The sequence below is a fragment of the Solanum stenotomum genome, chromosome 5 (genome assembly GCF_019186545.1).
Source record: "Solanum stenotomum isolate F172 chromosome 5, ASM1918654v1, whole genome shotgun sequence".
NCBI lineage: Eukaryota > Viridiplantae > Streptophyta > Magnoliopsida > Solanales > Solanaceae > Solanum > Solanum stenotomum.
Window position 1 is genome coordinate 40123350 of NC_064286.1, and position 21541 is coordinate 40144890.

Genomic DNA, 21541 nt, shown 5'->3' on the forward strand with positions numbered 1-21541 from the left:
CATCCTCTAATCAGATTTCAGGTTCCACTCAACTCACCATCCCTGCAGGTTTGTCTTGAAAAAATAAACTTGTTTTATTTTGTGGAAAAGTGCATTTATATACCATCCCTTTTGTTTTAGTTGGTTTGATGGAGCTCGAGTCATTGAGGCAATAGGGAATGAGATTGATAAGGAGCGTATCAGGAAAGAGATCATTGCAGAAGAGGTTGCTCGAAAGTAGATGTTGGAGTTGGAAGTAAGGAGAGAGCTTATGATGGAAAGAGAAATAGCAATGTTTGGAGGAGATAGATTTGATTCATTCTTCATGAATCAGGCTGATTCCATGTTGTTTAAGGAAAAGATGAGAATGGGCATCTTTGTTGTGTCTAGACATGACATGGATCACATCTCAGAGACTCGTTTTCGCCACCGTGCTGTGGAACCATATATTTCAACATTTAATCAAAGTCCAAAGGCAGAGATTTTACAAGTGCAACCCCCTAGCGTTAGCAAAATCTTGCTAGTTCGTGTTCTTCTTTATTGTTTGTCGTGTTTATTAACTCTGAAATTGCTGATTTTCAGAGTAGATAAATTTGTTTTATCTATCTCTATAATTAGTTTGTTTGAGGGATTTACTCCACAGGCAGGTCTCTATGTCATTCACTTAACATGTTGTCTTTCTTGCTTTTTGAGTGGTTAAAATTATCAACCAAGGTTATGTGCATTGGCTCTTTCAAGTTTTTGTTTTCTATAAATTGAAGTATGAACATGTATATTCAATAAAATTTCATGAGTTGGGTCTAGGGAAGGTGACCTTACTCAGTGACGGATTTCAAGGGGTTCAAAATTTAAAGAGATAAACACACGAAGAAGTCTTAAAAGGGGGGGGGGGTTCAACATCTATTTTATATACATAAAAATAATAATTTAACAATGTAATTTATTTGCATGAACCCTTAAGCACTTACTAGCTCTCCCTGACCTTACCTACGTGGGAGATAAAGTTTCTGATAGATTCTCAGCTCATGCAAAAGTAGTTAGAAAATCTTTAGAATAATGACTATTTTAGTTTTGAACATTAAAATATTTACAATAGTTGTTACATGGAAACTAATTAAAGTAGTGAAAAAGTTTGAAACCAGTGATATTACTGCTATTATGGAAAAAGAAGGTTTTTAAAGTAGCTTTTTGCTTTTGTTTCACTCTGCTTTTGTGGATGGATGGAGTGGGTTAGAATGTTCAAGTCTGTTATTTATTCAATTCAAAGTTAAGTTGATGATGCATCACTAATATATTTTCTATTTACTTTCATCTGTGTGGAGTTTCTCATGCACAGACAACAATCTCGATGAATACCAAGTAACCTCATAATCTCTGGTTGTTGGAAACATGTATTCCCTAGTGAAGGATTTAGGATTTAATTTTCATGGGTTCAAAATTTGATGATTTTGTCTAGTTGATGATTGACTCTTTTGGATATTACCAAGCATTGCGGAGGATTTTGTACATCTCATATTCTGTTCTAATTCCATTTTTTTCTTTTGAAGTTCCTCAACGAGAACTTCATTCCTTTTAGTCATAGAATGCACGTTGTTACTTAACACTTTTACATTTTCCTCCAGAGCCATGCGAACATTGTTTTTAATATTTTTCTCTTTCCTAGAGGATTTGAAGTCATTAATTATTTTTTCATAAAGAAGTTGATTAAGATTCTCATTTTCTCCTCTTAGAGATGCATAGTATTTTGACATTTTCTCTTTTTTAGGACACGTTAAGTGATATGCATCTATGAGGGTACAAAATAGAGATTTCATTTTCTTTTTTGAATAAAGATGAAGATTTTCTTTAATTTGATGAAAACTTACCTTGGACATCTTGTCATTTTCATCTTCTTTTGAGTCTGTTCCAGCCATTAATGTCATGATTGTTTCTTTGGACTCACATAGGATCTCTTCATCATCTCACTCTGTTATTGCCATCAGCACAAGAAATTCATACTTCTCTGTTTCTTCCATTGCAAGTAAGGATTGGTTTTCAAGTCCTCCCTCATCAGATTCTTCACCAGATGAATTTCCCGTTGCCGCAAAAGCCTATTTCAAAGATAAATGGCCTCTTGATTTCTTAGTCTATGATTTGAAGGAATGTATTGATCGTTCCTGATCTCTTTTTCTTTTTCTGGCTTGTTCCTTTTGTATTCCAGAGTCCACAAGGGATAAAATTTGATGAAATGATCTAGGCTTCTGCATTTGTGGCATAACTGTTCTCTGATGTCTTTGTCGGTCATCTTCTGAGGGTTTCTCAAATGATCTAGGCTTCTGCATTTGTTGGAACCTCTTCATCATTAAAGAAATATTCTTTTCTCGTGAATCATCCTTTTCTGTTGCTTTGAGGACTAGGTTCTTATCTTTTCTTTTTGTCTCCTATTTCCTTTTCTTGATTATTTTTCATCTCATAGGTCATGAAATTTCAAAAAAGCTCATCCATCATCATAGTTTCTAGGTAACGTGCTTCAGTAATTGCTTCAACTTTACTTTCCAATGATTCAGGGACAACATTCAAAAGTTTTCTGACAACCTTTCCAGTGGGTACTATATCTCCCAGTGAGTAGATTTCATTAATGATGGTAGTGAATTAGGTATGCATGTTTTGAATTATCTTTCCTTCCATCTTTTCTGGACAACTCATACTACCTATTCAGATTATCAATTATGGATTTATTTACCTAACTTTTCCTCTCATGAGCTGTTTGCGGTGTCTCCCAATTCACTTTACTGTCTGGACATGCTGAAATTCAATTATACTCATTTGGAGCTATTCCACAGATCTAGATTTTCTTAGCCTTTGCATTGTTATGAATTGCCAACTTGTCAGCAACATTCCATTTCTTTCTCTCCTTGGACTTGAGTTGTATCATATGTTCTTCCACCATCCACAAGACTTTCCACAGAATAGCGGTGTTATTGTCCATGACGCTCCTTCATGTGCGGTAGGTGGTGCAACCATTGATCATTTACAAGGCTTTCGGTGTGGAATTGGTAACTGAGCAATTCATAGAAGTGGTAGTGTGGTAGGTGGTAGTGTGGTAGGTGAGTATTTTATTTTAAAGATTTTATTATAATATTTTTTGTTAAGTGTCTTAATCTTGATACCTCTTTAATGTTATTTTTTGGTAGTGTGAAATTCATGGTAAAATGTAATAATATTTGTTGTAATATTCTTCCGATAGTTGTTTTAATCAGAATATTTCATTAATATTATTTATGATATATTCTAGATATAACATATCTTGGGTTCTTTGGTACATATATAAATTTTCCTTCATTAATTGTTCTAATAATTTTATATCTTTCATAGATTCTGTCCAATATTGTAAATATTCGTAGTTCATTTTAGTCTGAATTTATTTCTAAATCGTACCATTCTATTCTTTCGTAGTCTAAATCATGCAAGTCTATTTCATACCATTGTTGGTTTAATATATCTTCCGATTCGTTATCATTAAATATTTTTTCCCATATGATCCTTCTTAATTCAATTATTTTTATATCTTTAAGTATATATAATATTAAAGTTTCGTAGTTTTTTATCATTTCATTATGAACGTAAGTAGTCATGTTCTTTATCATGCAAATATTTTATTTCAAATTATTCCTTCCTATCATATTCATAATTGATTAAATTCATATTAGATCATTATGAACTAGATTATCTTTATCATGTTTTCCTGTCACTACTAGCATCGTACTTTAGCAGATACTTCCGTCTTATCAGCGCCTCAACTTTGTTTACTCCCCTAAACGGCTTTCCTCGCCTACCGGTTTCAACATTAGGATGGCATAGTATAGAAGTTTTTTCTCTGTTTCTAGTGTGCTAATAAACTAGAAATCATAATTCAAATAATTCTAATACATAATAACTAACATAAATTTATTCAATCATATATATGATATTCAGGAATATATGAAATTAGTTCTACATATTTTTTGAACAATATACCTTTGCCTCTTGCTTAACCATGCTATCTGAAATATCTGAGTGGATTTCAGATTTCTCCATATTAACTTTTAAGTATTTTTATATCTTTAGGAGAGAGAGTGTTTTTAAGAAAATGTTTATTACGTTAGGCATTTCCTACCTTTCATTTACATATATCCTCCCTTATATAGAGAAGAATTCTTACTTACTACACTACTTACAATAATGTACCTATATAGTATAATAATGTGCCTAATAATATAGTATGACACACCATACACTTGTCCACTTAATAAATTACACCCCCTACCATCCCTTACACATGCCCATCCTTATTATGACACACATTATGACTCACTACTTAACATTATGACACACTACTATTCACACCATACTTTATTGACTATTTTACAAGGCAAATAATTTTACTCTTATCTCATCTTTTTATTTTGTCCGCATCTCATCTTCATTATCTTATCTTCTTATCATCTGCTTCCGTCTTTATCTCTTTATTCTAGTTGGACGTCTGGGATTATATTATTTTCTCCGTTACATTTTGAACATATATGGTCAGGGTATTTGTGACCAATTAGCTTGCAATATCTGATTAATAATTTTGCCGAAATAAATCATTCTTTTAGTGCTCGTGTCGTAGGTCGTTCTTCTGGCTTAAGTAGTGATAAAATCCATCTTTGGACTTCATCCATATATGCTTTCCTTAGCTCCCTTGAATTGGAATAAATCATTAGCTGGTCTCTTGCATAGTAGCTCCATATAGCGTTTCCGTTTAAATAGTTATTTGCTAGCTCTTGTATAATCGTTGATATATCAATTATCCTTTTGTTGGCATAAAAACTCGGTATCTCTATTTTGCATATCTCTTCTTGTTGTTCGATATCCTCGGGTATAATCATATCTTTAGTTAATCCTATCTTGAAAACCTGTATTGGAGGTTTTATTTCCTCGTATAATATCTCCATTGATGCTGTATAGAATTTTGTATAAAATAAATTTCCTTTCGTAACTCTTTGGTATGTGACGAATGCTTTGTGTAGTTCTGGTATTCCACTAACTTCTTCTCCGTCATATGTGTATACGGTATTTAACAATCCGTAGTTGTAACATGTTCTTACTAAATTAGCATTAGTTATGTACTTAAAAATATAGAAATGATCGAATTAAGAAGAATAATATAGGAAAAAATATTTAATGATTATGAATCAAAAGATATATTAAATCAAGAATGGTATGAAATAGACCTACATGATTTAGACTTCGAAAGAATAGAATGGTATGATTTAGAAATAAATTCAGATTAAAATGAATTACGGATATTTACAATATTGGGTAAAATCTATGGAAGATATAAAACTATTAGAACAATTAATGGAAGAAAATTTATATATGTACCAAAGAACCGAAAATATGTTATATCTAGAATATATCATAAATAATATTAAAGAAATATTCAGATTAAAACAAATATCGGAAGAATATTACAATAAATATTATTACATATTACTATGAATTTAGCACTACCAAAAAATAATATTAAAGAGATATCAAGATTAAGACACTAAATAAAAAGATATTATAATAAAATCTTAAAAATAAGTTACTCACCTACCACAATACTATCTACCACACTATCACTTTCATGAATTCACTAACTACCAGTTCCGCTTCGAAAAATGGTATATCTTTATCATGTTTTCCTGTCACTACTAGCATCGTACTTTAGCGGATACTTCCTTCTTATCCATTCTGTTGTTTTTTGTTTTTTATTATTTACTCTTTTTGCTCCTATTTTTTGTTTACACGGTGTGGTGAACCACCAGTGTGATTTTGTTATTATATGTGGGTAGAATTTTTCTAAAAATGGCATTCCTAATAACATATCATTTGTAGTTAATTCAAAGTTATATATTTCTTCTATAGTTAATAGCTTATCCCATATTTTTACTTTTATATTTTTTTCCTTATATGTGATCATGCTTTCTTCATTATTAAATCCTGTTACTACTATCGATGTTTTTAATTTTTCTCATTTATCTTCTGGTAAACAATTGTATTTAAGAAAATGTTTTTTACATAAACATTTTCTTAAAAACACTCTCTCCCCTAAAGATATAAAAATATTTAAAAGTTAATATGGAGAAATCTGAAATCCACTCAGATATTTCAGATAGCATGGCTAAGCAAGAGGTAAATGTATGTTGTTCAAAAAATATGCAGAACTAATTTCATATATTCCTGAATATCATATATATGATTGAATAAATTTGTGTTAGTTATTATGTATTATAATTATTTGAATCATGATTTCTAGTTTATTAGCACACTGGAAACAGGAAAAAAACATCTATACTATGTCATCCTAATGTTGAAACCGATAGGCGAGGAATGGCGTTTAGGGGAGTAAACAAAGTTGAGGCGCTGATAAGAAGGAAGTATCCGCTAAAGTACGATGCTAGTAGTGACAGAAAAACATGGTAAAGATAATCTAGTTCATAATGATATAATATGAATTTAATCAATTATTAATATGATAGGAAGGAATAATTTGAAATAAAAAATCTGCATGATAAAGAACATGACTACTTACGTTCATAATGAAATGATAAAAAACTACGAAACTTTAATATTATATATACTTAAAGATATAAAAATAATTGAATTAAGAAGGATCATATGGGAAAAAATATTTATTGATAACGAATCGGAAGATGTATTAAACCAACAATGGTATGAAATAGATTTACATGATTTAGACTACGAAAGAATAGAATGGTACGATTTAGAAATAAATTCAGACTAAAATGAACTACGAATATTTACAATATTGGACAGAATCTATGAAAGATATAAAATTATTAGAACAATTAATGAAGGAAAATTTATATATGTACCAACGAACTCAAAATATGGTATATCTAGAATATATCATAAATAATATTAATGAAATATTCTGATTAAAACAACTATAGGAAGAATATTACAATAAATATTATTACATTTAACATGAATTTCACACTACCAAAAAATAACATTAAAGAGGTATCAAGATTAAGACACTTAACAAAAAATATTATAATAAAATCTTTAAAATAAAACACTCACCTACCACACTACCACCTACCACACTACCACTTCTATGAATTCCTCAGTTACCAATTCCGCACCGAAAAAAACCTTCCAAGTGAAAAGACCTACTCTGAGACCAATGGAAGAAACCATAACAAGCTAACAAATACAAGAACTAGGTTTTTGCAGTAATAGAGAAAATAATAACGTAACAGAATAACAAAGAGATTTATCGTGGAAAGCCTCCTTGCTAACCCCGAGCTGCAACGTTTAGGATTTCAACAACTTCTCACTAAACTTCAAAGAGAAACGTTAGATTACAACTCAATAATCAAAGGGACTAACTCTAGTACCTCAACTGTAATGATTAACTATAACCACTAAGTTTGATCTCCAGGAAGTCAAACCCACTTCTTGTTACAAACTCTCCGAGAAGCCATATTCACTTCTTGTTACAAACCTCTCAAGCTCAGTTTCTTCTACAGCGTTCTGCTTAGAAAAACTCGTTTGATGATTACGAAAGCTAATGTTCTCATTTGCTCATTATCTATTTACAGGACTACATGAAACCCTAGTTCAGTCCTACAAGGAGAGTAGTTCTCCTTTAGGCAAACATCTCCTTAAATAGAACTTCCTAGTTCCCCACGTCTTTCTCTATTTGTTCTTCTTCTTTTGACAACCTGGTACATGTTTTCATTATCAAAACCTATTCAGGATATTGTTGTGTCATCGTATTTGTTTTGATTGCCTAATTTTCTTCCTTTAGGTATTCTGTCTAGTCATGTATGTGGTTTTCTGGTGACTAGTTTACATAACCAGAATGCTATTTAAGTCATCTCTAAATTGAGCAACCAAACCCAGTAATAATTTCCTGGACTAGAAACAGTCAGAAATGAAATATTATCAATGGTAATGGCATTCATTCTTATACAAGTGAGTATTGCCATGGTTGAGCAGAATCAGGTCAGATGATGCTTCATTTTAACGTGCTCCAAAACATTTTCTCCCCAGTCCATTTTTCTCTGCTTTAGTAGAAGCTACTATTGCTTTTATACATTCATTTAATGTTTATGAATTTGTCAATGCTTTCAGATCCGTAAACCATATACGAGGTGTTTAAATTTCTGAGAAGTGCTTCTTTTAGTGTTGAAACAGGCTAAGCCTGACACGATTTTCTCTGGAGAAAAATGAAAAGCTATAACTCTAATTGAAGAGGTTGCTGACAAGCCTGTGAAAAAAGTGACGGAGTGGAATTGTGAACTCTGTCAGGTAAGTACAACAAATCAAGATTGCTTGAATGCCCACTTCCAAGGAAAAAACACAAACTCAAGGAGAAGAACAAAAACTGGAGCATTGGTCTTTTACCAAAGAAATCAAAATTCATCCAGCATGTGGAGCGTCCTTGCGATAATCTGATATCAAGTCCAAACGTTAATGATCCACCATCCTTGTTGATAGATAACAATGCGGATGACTTCAGAAACAACAAAGCTCAGGAAAAGCAAAACAATAGGGAGTTCACGTTTTGGTGTGAGACATGCAAAATAGGGACCTTCTCTGAAAAGACGATGGAGGCACATAGGGTAGGAAAGAAGCATGTTCGGCATCTTCAACAACTTACTGGAAAATACAAACAGTGTTAATACATATGAGGTGCAAAAATTATTATTCCCCCCTTCATGATTTTAAAATCGTGTATCAAAGACGCAGAAGAACGATTGTGTTGAGCAAAGTAAGCAACTAATATCTCATTGTTGTTTTTCATGGAAATTGGATTTCTCAAAAGTACCTTTTGATACATGTGGTGTAATTTGTCTCTTTATCTATTTATGCAAAATATTTAAGTCTACTCATAAATATAAGTAAGTTTTGTTAGTATTGGTAGCCAAGATACGGATCGGTAGTCTCCATCCCCGATTCAGTTAGCCCAGATTCACAAGATATCATCATTACCGCCTCAAATTTTATGTATCAAAAATGAGAAAATCAACCAACATACATAAATAGAGTAACAGAGACAAAAAAAAAACACCTGTAGTATATGTTGCTTTTTTTATTTTTTTGGAAAATCATTGGCTAAAACAAGAGAGGGGCAACCCTTGTAAAGAAAATTCCTAAACTCTCTGTTTTGCCTCATTGTATTTTTTTTCTGGGCTAACCTTTTCTTTGCTGGAAAAGTTATTTCAATTTTTCACTTAATAAGTTTTTCTTTTTATACACACAACTATTTCATTGAAAAATCTAGATGGGTTTATGTGGCAATGTATCGCTTAAGTGTATCTATTTCTTCAAATCTTTTAATTATCTCTTTTGTATCGTTTGTTTACAGGTACACCTTATCTAAACTCACCATAGAAATTCTTGAGAAGCCAAGATATTGTTGGGTTATGAAAGTGATTAGGGCGTCGTGCAGAAGCTTACAATTGCAAATTGTAGAGACGATAAATCAGAGAACAAAAACTATTCTAAAAACATAATATTATTATTGATATGACCAATTGGCCTACATAATTAAAAACTAATTAAAAGCATAGAAACTGTAGAGAGAAAATCTCTCCATAAACAAAACTCTCTGAACAACTACATTGTGGATTTTGTTCTGATTTGCTTTGAGAATAGGGATCGTCAATTTATAGGATTCCAGAATTTCTCCCTAAGGAAAGAATAAACCAAATATGGAAGAAAAATATATTTTCCTTATATTTATGGTAATGTTTTGTCTTTTCTTTTATGAAAAAATAAACTTCAAATGAGGCAAGAAAATTAGGGCAAAACCCTAACAAATATTTCTAAAAACAAATGTTACTACCAAGTAGAAGATAGAGTTAACAAAGAGTAAAACTTTTGTAATTATTAATTATAGGTCCATGAGATATGTAACAAAAGAGTCATTGCAAAGCTTTATAAGGTGATTATTGTTGGATATTAAAATGTGTAAATAAGAAATAAAGTATTTTTTCTGAAAAATGTAATTTGAATAGCATAGTTTTATATTGAAGGGTGGTTGTGACTCTTTCGAAGAATTGTGATATTTCTGATTATAAGACACAATAACACATGTTATACTATCTTTATTTGGGTATAAATAGAGAAGCGTTTCTCATTTTTTTCATATACAATTTTTCTGATCTTGTACTATTCTTCTGGCACTTTAAAAAAACACATGTGATTTAACGCTGTCGAGTGAGTTCACTGTTCACTGGAGTTTGTGTTACCACTGTTCTACAAGGATGTATTTCATTATCTCTAGTACATAGAAGAAAATGTAATTTTCCTAAAAAACATAACGTAAATTCACAATCAACTTTACCTTCGGCTTGTAGTATCTCAAAAGTAATGTCACTCAATTTGCTTAAAGCATGTAGAAAAAGTTCACAAGAATTTTAGCAAATTCCACTTATTTACCAATTGGGTAGTTATAGAAATTTTATTTATTATTACCTAGAAGATAGCTACATGTAATTGACTATAAATAAGTGGAACTAATTAACTGAAAAAATCTCTATATTATCGTAGTGTATGTTTTAAATTGGTCTTGTTAAATAGTAACATGATAGAAATTAAGAAGGTAACACTGTATTTATGTCATTTTAATTAATAATGTAACATATATATTAAATAACACAACATAGGAGATTATGGCTAGATTAATTTAACCAAAAGATGAGGAAAAGGAAAAGAATTAAAAAAACCCATGATGATAAAAAACAAAAGTATGGTTATGAGGATAATTTGTAGCATCCATAACAGGCTTGAGATCATAATTACTAAAAATCCCAGCATCATTCTCAGCTAAGAAAGATGAATAATTACTATTCTTGCATGAGTCATCACCTATAGGGGCTTCCCAAAAATATTTGGTCAAATGTTTCACTCTTTTTCTTCTCACCTTCAACTTCATCAATAATTTGAGTGAGTTGCAAGTTCAGCTCACAAACATTTACATGTTTATTATGAAGCTCAAAAATATGAAGTGTTGTAGATTGGACGAGGATTTCGTGAAAGAAACCTATCATTAATGGACTCAACATTAGCATACCCAAAGGAGTAAGCTTTTCTTGAATGGGAGAAAATTATAATGGCAATTTCAACCCTGCATAGTGTACATAGTTCACTAGCTTTCTTGAAAAGTCCTGAACAACGTTTAGAGAATGTGACTTGGAGGTGATTCTTGATGTCTATTTTACCAATTTTGATCATCTGCCGATCCATGTTTGGCTTCTTGGACATATTCTGTAATTTTGATTAGTGGCAATACATTCAATCGCTTTAGCCTTATTTTTTTTCTAGTTTCAACATGATTTTTGGACAGATTCTCTAGCAATACTTTATCATTTTATCTCTGTTCTTTTGAGGTCTGGACAACATATAGATCCTAATTTATGCAATCATTGTCCAAATATACTTGTCTCTTTCATGTAGAAGTACACTATTGAATGACTCACACAAATTATTTATTAACACATCACATTTTGGAAAAGAAGAGAAAAAATCTCTTGACTAGTGACTAGGTGGTTTATTAATAAACCATTCAGGGGGTTTTGAATCTATTTTTTCCATCTCTTTCAAATACTTGGAGAATTCAGGTTTTGTAATTGCCCTAGCAGCTTTCCATAGGATATCATTTAGTGCTTATCCTCCAAAACCTTCAGTTTTGAAATTGTTGTGTAGATGTCTCACTCAAAATCTGTGCGCAACATCTGGCCTTATCTCATCAAATGTTGGAATTAAACTCTTGTTTATGAGAGATGAAAGTCCATGCAAAAGGGTTTAGTGATATTCATAGGTCCTCATCAAGAAGCTTTAGAAACCACTTCCATGTTTCCTTTAGTTCACCTCCTACAATTGCAAATGCAATAGGATATATGTTGTTGTTTCCATCAATGCCTACCGCTGTCAATAGTTGACTCCCCTGTTGGTGCCCTTTCAAATGACATCCATCAACCCTTATTATAGGTCGACATCCTGCTAAAAACCCATATTTGCAAGTTGCAAAACATATATAAAATCTCAAAAACCATTTTTTACCATTAACCATTGTTTTTTTATTTTCATCTAGCTTCAAAATATACGTTGTTTCTAGATTACCCCTCATTAGCTAAGCACAGTAATCCCATAACATATCAAACTGCTCTTCTTTAGTTTGTGTAATTAGATCTAATGTCTTCCTCTTTGCCATATAAGCTTGGGTTCGAGTAATACTACAATTATGAGTCCTCATCACTTGAGTTTGCAAGTCTTTTACTCCCCAACTTGGATTTATTCTATATTCTTCAACAGACTTCTTAGCTAAACTCCAGAGTCAATAGTCTTGTTATCTCTTTGTTTGCCATTGGAATAGATGGGCCTATTGTCTTGATCTTTGAAAGGTTCATTGTGATTAGACTTTGATGCAAATATGAACCATTTGCAGCTAGACACCTTACAAATTGCCTTTGACCTTGTACTTTCGTTCTTCTTAAACTTGATATCTTTTTTTTTTGTAACACAACATGTAACTCAACTGCTCACTTGAATTCTTTGCTATTGCCGAAAATCAAATTAAGCATAAACTTAAATTTTGGATCCTCCAAATTCCTAGTTGGAGTAAAAAACAGTGGATCTTTTAGGATCTTCATCATCATAATCTCCATGAAAACTCATTAAATCCTCATATGATGTAGCACAATCATTTTCTTAAGTGTCATTGGGAAACATACCCAACATGTTTGAGGCAACTCTAACCTCCATTGTTTTTTCTTTAACTTGATTTTCTCTATTTCTCCCATTAAGGCCAACTCATTCTACATTAGAGTCAATCATTTTATCAAAAATCATATCATTTTCTTCAAAGAAATAATTAGAGTCGATAAATGACTCACGTTATTCACATGTGGCATCACTCTCATCACTTTTCTCTAATATATTCAAATCTACCAAATCTTTTGCGCCTTGTTGTGGGTTGCCCTATGAATCAACTATATCATAGTTCCATTGGTCCTCTTTCGTCTGCTCAACAAATATTTCCACTTCTCTACTGTAAGGTATTTCATAGACAAGGTTATATATATCTGAATCAGTTGACAAAAGTATTATACTTGTCTCAAAATAAGGCCAAACTTGAACCCAAATTTCACCTTTTTATCATTGACTTTAAACTTTTTCATACACTGCCTCATCTGAATAATTGAATTTTCATCTCCATTGCAATAGTCATAACTCATAATAAGCTATATGTCCATTAACATAATTCAACAGTCATACACCCACCAACCCTTATAGTGTTTTTTAATGGTGTACATATATGAATCTTCACCTTCATCTGTCATGTGAAAGAAATGGTAAAATCTATTAGTGTCATTATAATAAACATCTCTAATAGAAAATGTAAATGATATTAATCCAACACAAAAATATGTAACCAATCATGAAAATCTAAATTAATTTTGAATTTGAGTTATCCAAACTTTAGTAGTAAGAAAAGTTTGAACTATCTATTTCATAGTTTATCATTAGTACACATTTATGTGCACTTTTGAATTTTCATTTACATCTACTTTCTTTTTAAGAAAAAAACAAGAATATGTGTCATGACCCAAAAATGGATGGATGACACTCCTCTTATCCCACCAACACAAGTCAGCCTAAAACCCAGGTAATACGATAAATGGGGCAGTAAAGCAAAAATAAAAGTCTAGTACTATAAAATAATATGGAAATTCTTAATCAAATTAAATATACTCCCAAAACCTAGTTGTTACGTTTACAAGTCTCTAATGTATTACAATATATTTGAAAGAAATAAACAAGTCTCAAATGATGTTGTCTCTAAAGTAGAACAAGATCATAAATAGGAATAAAAAGGTCTGCTCAAAATACAATCAGCTACCTAACAAATCTTCATAGGAAGCCTTGGATAAGTAGATAATGGAGAGTATCATGAAGCTCTGAGCATATAACCTTTACAAATGTAGAAGCAAGGGGTGAGTACCAAACCACATGGTACTCAGCAAGTGAACTCCTAAACACAAGTTAAGAATATAGAATATGTGTACTTCTACCACCCCAACTGAACCTCCACAAATACAACCTTATATTCAATTATACCAACAAAATACAAAGGACTAACCCAATTTTATACTCACTTTCTTAGTAAAATCCTTAATTGCCTTCACACAAGTATATTCCCTGGACTTTTTTACCCATAAGTTTGTCATTCCAATGTCAATCCACTTATTTGGAGCTTACGATGAAATTACCAATCCTAATTAGATCCGCAAAATACACTTCATAACCTGAATATATTAATACCTTTCCAAAGATCCATCACTATAGTTTTCCTTAAAAACAATGCTTAACATAAGTTTTTGTAGTAACAAACAAGTTGGTTCTCAAATATGAATGAAACATCGAATATCATTTTATGAACATGTGGTACAACTGATAACTCCTTAAGTAGTGAGTATTCACACTTGAAAATTGATGTATCCATTTTAATATACCACTAGTACCATATCGTGAGAGTCTGTTAGATCCACCACTAGAACATATCGTACCATATCGTACCATATCGTGAAAGTCTGTTAGATCCACCACTAGAATATATCATACCTATCGAAAGATTGTACCCAAATAGCTACATAGTTCTTCCTATTAAGTAACTACAATACTTTACTAAATCGATATACATTCCTTTACAGATCAGGTGGATAGCAAGAGTAACACACTCCATAACTCTGACCAAGTAAGAATTAGTATCATTGTAGTAGTTGTATCATGACCCTTTTGACATACACCCAATTTATGAAATCGTAGTACAGATTCTAACCTCGATTGATGCAACATAGGTCTCATTATACGCTAAGCAATCTATACCTATCATGACATCTTTACTAATTGTAATTTTTAAAGTCACAATGTGCATACCTAGTTATTCCTTTCATAATTCCACTTCCAATTATTGAACCACTCTAGATATCGTATATACCACATAATTATTATTCACCATTGATGGGTAACTATCCCAGAAAGATAATACGTATATGAAGTCCCTCGAACCATTGTTCAACCTCATGATTCAAATATCCTCAAAATGCTTTGTTGATCCATCACCTAACTCAACCCCTTCAAATTACTGAACATTTCAAATCTGGCCACACATCATTTTAATAAATCTATCACTTTCACCTTAGTATCAGGTCTAACATCAAAGCCATATACGAAAAATCAATTTTTCAGAAGAAGAACGACGCAGGAATCATCAATATAAGTTACAGATAATACAGTGAAGAGATAAGAATCAAACCGGACTAAGGACGCACGATATAGATTCAAAAACTAAAGCTTTTTCCTAAAAGTCAATGTAGCATTTTAAAGATAACAACATACGTCTCCACGTCGATACTGAAAACTCTACTAAACTTGGCTTGTGAACACGTGAGACCTACGAACCTGGGGCTCTGATACCATTTTCTCAGGACCCAAAAATGGATGTGGTGGCACTCGTCTTATACCACTAAGACAAGTCAGCCTAAAACCCAAATAATATAATAAATGCAAAATAAAAGTGAGAATAAAAGTCTAATATTATAAAACAATGGGGAAATTAATACTTAACTTACATATACCCCCAAAACCTGGTTATCACGTGTACAAGTCTCTAATATATTACAATAGATTTGAAAGAAATAAACAAGTCTCAAATGATGTTGTTTCTAAAGTAGAACAAGATCAAAAGTAGGAGTAAAGAGGTCTACACAAATGACAATCAACTACCTCACAAATCTCCATAGGAAGCCTCATACAAGAAGATAAGAGAGAGTATCGTGAAGATTTGGGTTGATAACCTACGCAAATGTAGAAGCAAGGGGTGAGTACCAAACCACACGGTACTCAGCATGCAAAATCCTAAACGTAAGTTACGTATATAAAATACGGGTACTCCTATCACCCCAACCGAACCTCCACAATTACAACCTGCATAAAATCAACCCAACCTAACCGTTCACAATTTCATAGCACACAACTCAATTACAACAATTACAAATCAGTAACACACAAGATCAACTTCATCAATCAAAAGTTCCACTAAAATGCACTCACAAGTTCACAAATGATAAAGATATGCAATGCAATGTCAAGTATGGTAATACATGTCTGACCTAGTGATACACACCCGATGTTTCTCAATCTGGACCCATGAAGGACATATCTGTCCATGCCTCCATTGCGGTGTACAATACGATCCTCGATAATGGAAATTCATCGTGGCGTGCATCATGTCCCTCGATAGTAGAATCCATCACAACATTCGACACGTCCCTCGATAATAGAATCTGTCGCAGCGACACGCCCCTTGAATCATAATATCCGTCAAACTATTACATTCTCTTTAATGTCTTATTCTTCCTCAATTCACTTAACACTTGTCACAACCATGTCTCAAAACCAATGCAAATGACATGTTCACACAAATAATAATGAGATGACCATTTCCATAACAATGCACAATTCACAACAACACATCGTGATACGATATAAAAAATTAATCAATAAGCCTTACAAATCATTCTCAACATATCAAACACCAATTATTAATCACATTCCCTTTTATTTCCCATTTTTCATCATTAGAATTATTCAATATGGACAAGTCAATCCATGACCAAGTCCCATTACTCCCCAACACACGCCACAAGGTAATCTACAATCGTAGACCAAATCTCACTCAAGTCTATAATAAAGTTCCTAAACTTAATGCCAATGAAGATGTCAATTCTCATAATTTGCAAATTCAAGTATAGGGTTAAATCCCAATTCCTCCAAATAAAATAAATCTAAAGGTAATCTTATAATATAATATACCTAATATTTAATTACCTATCTCAATATGTCAAAACATAAATCATAACATGATAACCATAAAAAAAAATTCCAACGAACAACCGATTAAGCCACTAGTAACCTTCGCAATGAGTAAATATCTAATTGACATATATCAAATAAAAAATCATCAAAATTCTATAGTTTCGAATGATTAACTCGTATTCCATAATTTTCAAGTCATCATTACTTAATTTACAAAATATTTTTGTCCCTGACCAAAACCATTTCCAACTACAATAGCATAAATGGCCTTGGCCTAGCCCATCTCTCAAAACCAATTATTAATATTATTATATTAATATGTGCGTGGAATCATGCAATTTCACATATAAATCACGAAATCTGGAGTGATCTTACCTTGAAAAAGGACGTAGCACTTCCTTAGCAATTAGAGCGCAATGCAATGTTTTGGAGGTATGACTCAAAATATCAAATCCCCCTTTTTCTAATTCAATTTTATATATGAGCGAAGTGGTAATGAGTCTTAAATAAATTTTAAATTTAGCCCATTATTATCAACTAAATTAATTAGGGAAAATTACGTAGTTAAGCAAACTTATACTACTTAATTACTCATCATAACTTTTAGTTTGCTATAATTACAACTCGCGACTAACATTAACCATTTATTACGTGGGCTGACTTTGAATTTGTATAAATAGCCATGTTTTTATATGTATAATTCGCCACATTTGTATAATTCACAACTAACAATTATTTTTTTGATTTGTATTTGTGTCACGCCCCGAGCCTACACCCTGGGCGGGACTGGCACTCGAGAACCATTGATGGCCCCAAGCGAACACTTGGCCTGACTTACTACTCAGCGGAATACTTACTCATGATAAAAATACCTTTAAAAAAGTAAACGGAACTACTCAATGGATAACTTAGAATGTCTTAAATAACATTCAACTTAGACAATGTGGCAACTCATGATTCAACATAAGCCAAAAACAAGGTAATGACAAATGAACTAACTAACTGTCTACGAAGCCTCTAATAACTAAGATGGATGTCGAGACAAGACCCACGACATCCTAATGAACTAAAATACTGGAAAGTAATAAAAGGGTTATCCTCTGGAAGCAAGGAAGCTCACCAACTTAACTAGAATCAACGATGCGCTGGATGATGATCCTGGTTATCTATATCTACATCGTAAAATGATGCAGGCCAAATGACATCAGTACATTGAATACGAGCATGCGAGGATATTTCTAAAACAAGACATAAGCTTGAAAACGAAACTGAAAGAACAAACTTGGTCTCAACTCGACTCAATTAAATTAAACTTATTTCAATATAAAGCAGTAATATAATGCAATATAAAGAAAAGCTTTTAAAATAGAGATAACAACTTTAGGTTATTAAAAAATACAATAGTAACTTTGTGTGTATGTGAAAATACAATATGACTCTGGATGTATATAAAAATACAAGTAACTCTATGTATATATTAATACAAAATATTTATGTCGGAGTTTCTCTAACCGAAAACCATCACTTTAGAGCTATTGTGATGATATAGAGTTTTGCCTCAAGCTGCCAGGGTCGTCCTATACCTTGCCGAGGGTATAGAACCTGACTACTAGGTGGATCCACTAGTCTATGTTAAAAAGCACTAAGGAATCATCTAAAAAGTATAACCCTACCCATGGTGGCTACATGGTTTAAGGGGGATGGGGGTTGTCTGAACTCTCCCTCATATCGGTGTTCAATACTAGTCCCAAAATATACTAGCTCATATGTTTAAAAACATAACTCTGTGGTTTGAGATAATAACTCAAAAACTAGCCCAAAGGCTCTCGTAGAAATCAGTGTTTCCTCTCTTGCTTAATTGTGAAAGCATTTATTCTTTACTAAAAACTAGCTCAAAGGCTCTTTTGGAAATCTCAATTTTCTTTCTTGTTTAAATGTGAAAACATTTTACTCTTTGGGAATACATAGTCCAAATATACTCTTTTGAAAAACTGAACTTCAATCTTTACTCTTTACTCATCTCGAAACTCAGTTCTTAAAACAAAGATAAAACATTTGTAAAACTCTATCACTTCTCTTGACTTGACTCTTAACTTTCCTTGAATTTGAATTTATGGATTCAAGGATAGTGATTTGTGATAGGAAAGATCTCATGATGTTTGGGAGTGTTTTTAGATAGTTAAACATGAGATACGATCGAGAAATCACTGTCTGGAAGAAAGTCCGCGAGGCGAAGTTGCATTTAAATATTTGGTCACAGAATAAATTTTTAGGCAGAAGGGTCCGTGACCGCTCTGAGACGCGGAGAAAAATTTTCCAATCTTGAGGAACAGGTCCGCGACGCGAACCTTGTAACCAGATTCGCCCGACTTGTTCCCTCTTCATTTTCTAACCCCAATTCGCCTAAATTCGATTGTTTTTCTCAAATTCACTTTAGATTCAGATACCCAATATGTACACAAGAATCTATTCATACAAGACTCTAAAATCGACACCATTTTCTCAAGAACTCAACAATCCCAACTTAACTCAACAACAGAAGCCAATATTCAAGAACACAATTTAAAATCATCAACTTTCAACTTTCTATAATAAATCTCGCTGAACTAAACATGATTGGTGCGTGGGTGAATGAACCCAACGCTATGAAAGTCTCACATAACTCTTTATGGATCAACCGTTGTCGAAACGACTTCGATTCCGCAAAAAATTTCCAACAACGCCTTGACCTTTCTCCTTTTTTCTCCTCTTTTCTCTTCTCTGAAAGCCCTAGCATATTTCTTGATTGCGTAAACTGAACTATCTCAGTTTAGACCACAAATAATTTACTAAAAATGAATTTAATTAATTGGGTAATGAAAAGACGAAAATTCCCCTCTAAAATCCGGTTTTGACTTTCCTTATCTNTGAAAGCCCTAGCATATTTCTTAATTGCGTAAACTGAACTATCTCAGTTTAGACCCCAAATAATTTACTAAAAATGAATTTAATTAATTGGGTAATGAAAAGACGAAAATTCCCCTCTAAAATCCGGTTTTGACTTTCCTTATCTAGACAACCTAACTTCGAATGGACATATCTCCCGTATACAAATTTGAAATTGAGCAAACTTAGTGGCGTTGTAAAGATAATTCAAAGAGCTTTCCAATGATATCTTATATCACACATAACTCTTCCTAAGCTAGGAGTTATAGTCATTTGAAGTTGACCCATAACTCATACTTAGCTTAACTTGTTAAACTTTCCAAATTTGATTATTTCCAAAAATAGTTTATTCCAAATTCTAGTTTTCTCTAGTTCTTTCAAATAGCGAGGTGTTACAATTTGTATATGATGGTTTGTATTTGTATATGACAATGATTTTCTTTGGTTTTTTAGTTTTGCCATCATCTACATTAAATCTTTTATGTATAACTTTTAAAATTTTGTATATGTAACACCCCAAAAATTTCTAAGTTAAGCCCAAACCATTCTTGAATTGTGTATAAGGTCATACTAAGTGACTCTTAATACTTCTTAGGTATTAAGGTAAATTTTTTAGTGAGGAAATGATTTTGGATATCAATTAAGGTCACTAAAAACTCCTAGCACAAAGTTAAGTTGAAAGTTTCCTTAGCGATTAAGTTTTGACATAAGATTTTACTTGGGTCAACTTCAAACGATCATATCTCTTAGAATATAAAGAGTTATGTGGCCCATAACCTATCAAACTAAAGGTATTTGAATCCTCTTTCCAACGCCTCAAATTTCGTGTCAACTCAATTTTTGAGTAAAAAGTTATGACCATTTTTTTCTTCTCCTTATACCACTAGGAAAACCTTAAAAACGGATTTCTTAACTCCTGTAAAGCCCTAAACAATCCTATTTCCATCTTTTAATCCATCATTCTCTTCTCTCTCAAACCCTAAGGAAAAATCAAAGTAGAAGGCTCCATTCAAGATTCTTTCAATCTTTTTCAAGATTATTTCCATCTTTTTCAAGATTCTTCTTCAAGGTAAGTTTTTCTCCAAGGATTCCATTCTTTAAAACTCAAATTCCTCCATAAAATTATGAATCACTAATGAAAATCATAAATCTTGGCAATAGAAATTTCAAGAAACTAATTCAAGAATCTCAAGAAAGATTTCTTGATTTTTTTACCTTCAAGCTAGGGTTTCAAGGCTTCTAATCAAGTTTTTCTTCAAGATTCTTCAAGAACCTTGTTCTTCCAGGTATGTAAGACTATCATAGTGTTATACTAGTTCGTCCTTACGCCCTACATCTACTTCCAGATCAATAAAGGAGTAATCTAGGATTGTTTCCCTAGATTTGAATATTCTTGATCATTGTCCATCTCATAGAAACTAAGAAAGAAGATCTCATCAGTTTGCTTAAGAAGTACATCGACGCATTTGCTTGGTCCTATGATGATATGCCCAGATTGAGCACATATATTGTTTCTCATAAGTTGCCGATCAATCCAGATTTCAGTCCGATAATGCAGAAAACTCGGAATTTAAAGCCAGATTTGAGTTTGAGAATCAAAGAAGAAGTTACCAAACAGATTTAGGCCAAAGTTGTGGAGGTTACTAAGTATGCAACTTGGTTAGCTAATATTGTTCCAATGCCTAAGAAAGATGGTAAAATTAGAATATGTGTTGATTAAGAGATCTCAATA

At 32.4% G+C, this 21541-nt stretch overlaps 1 pseudogene; it reads left to right on the top strand.

Moving 5' to 3' along the window:
* The first annotated feature begins 220 nt into the window (after nt 1-220).
* On the top strand, nt 221-8681 carry LOC125863965 (uncharacterized; annotated as a pseudogene).
* The last annotated feature ends 12860 nt before the right edge of the window (nt 8682-21541 follow it).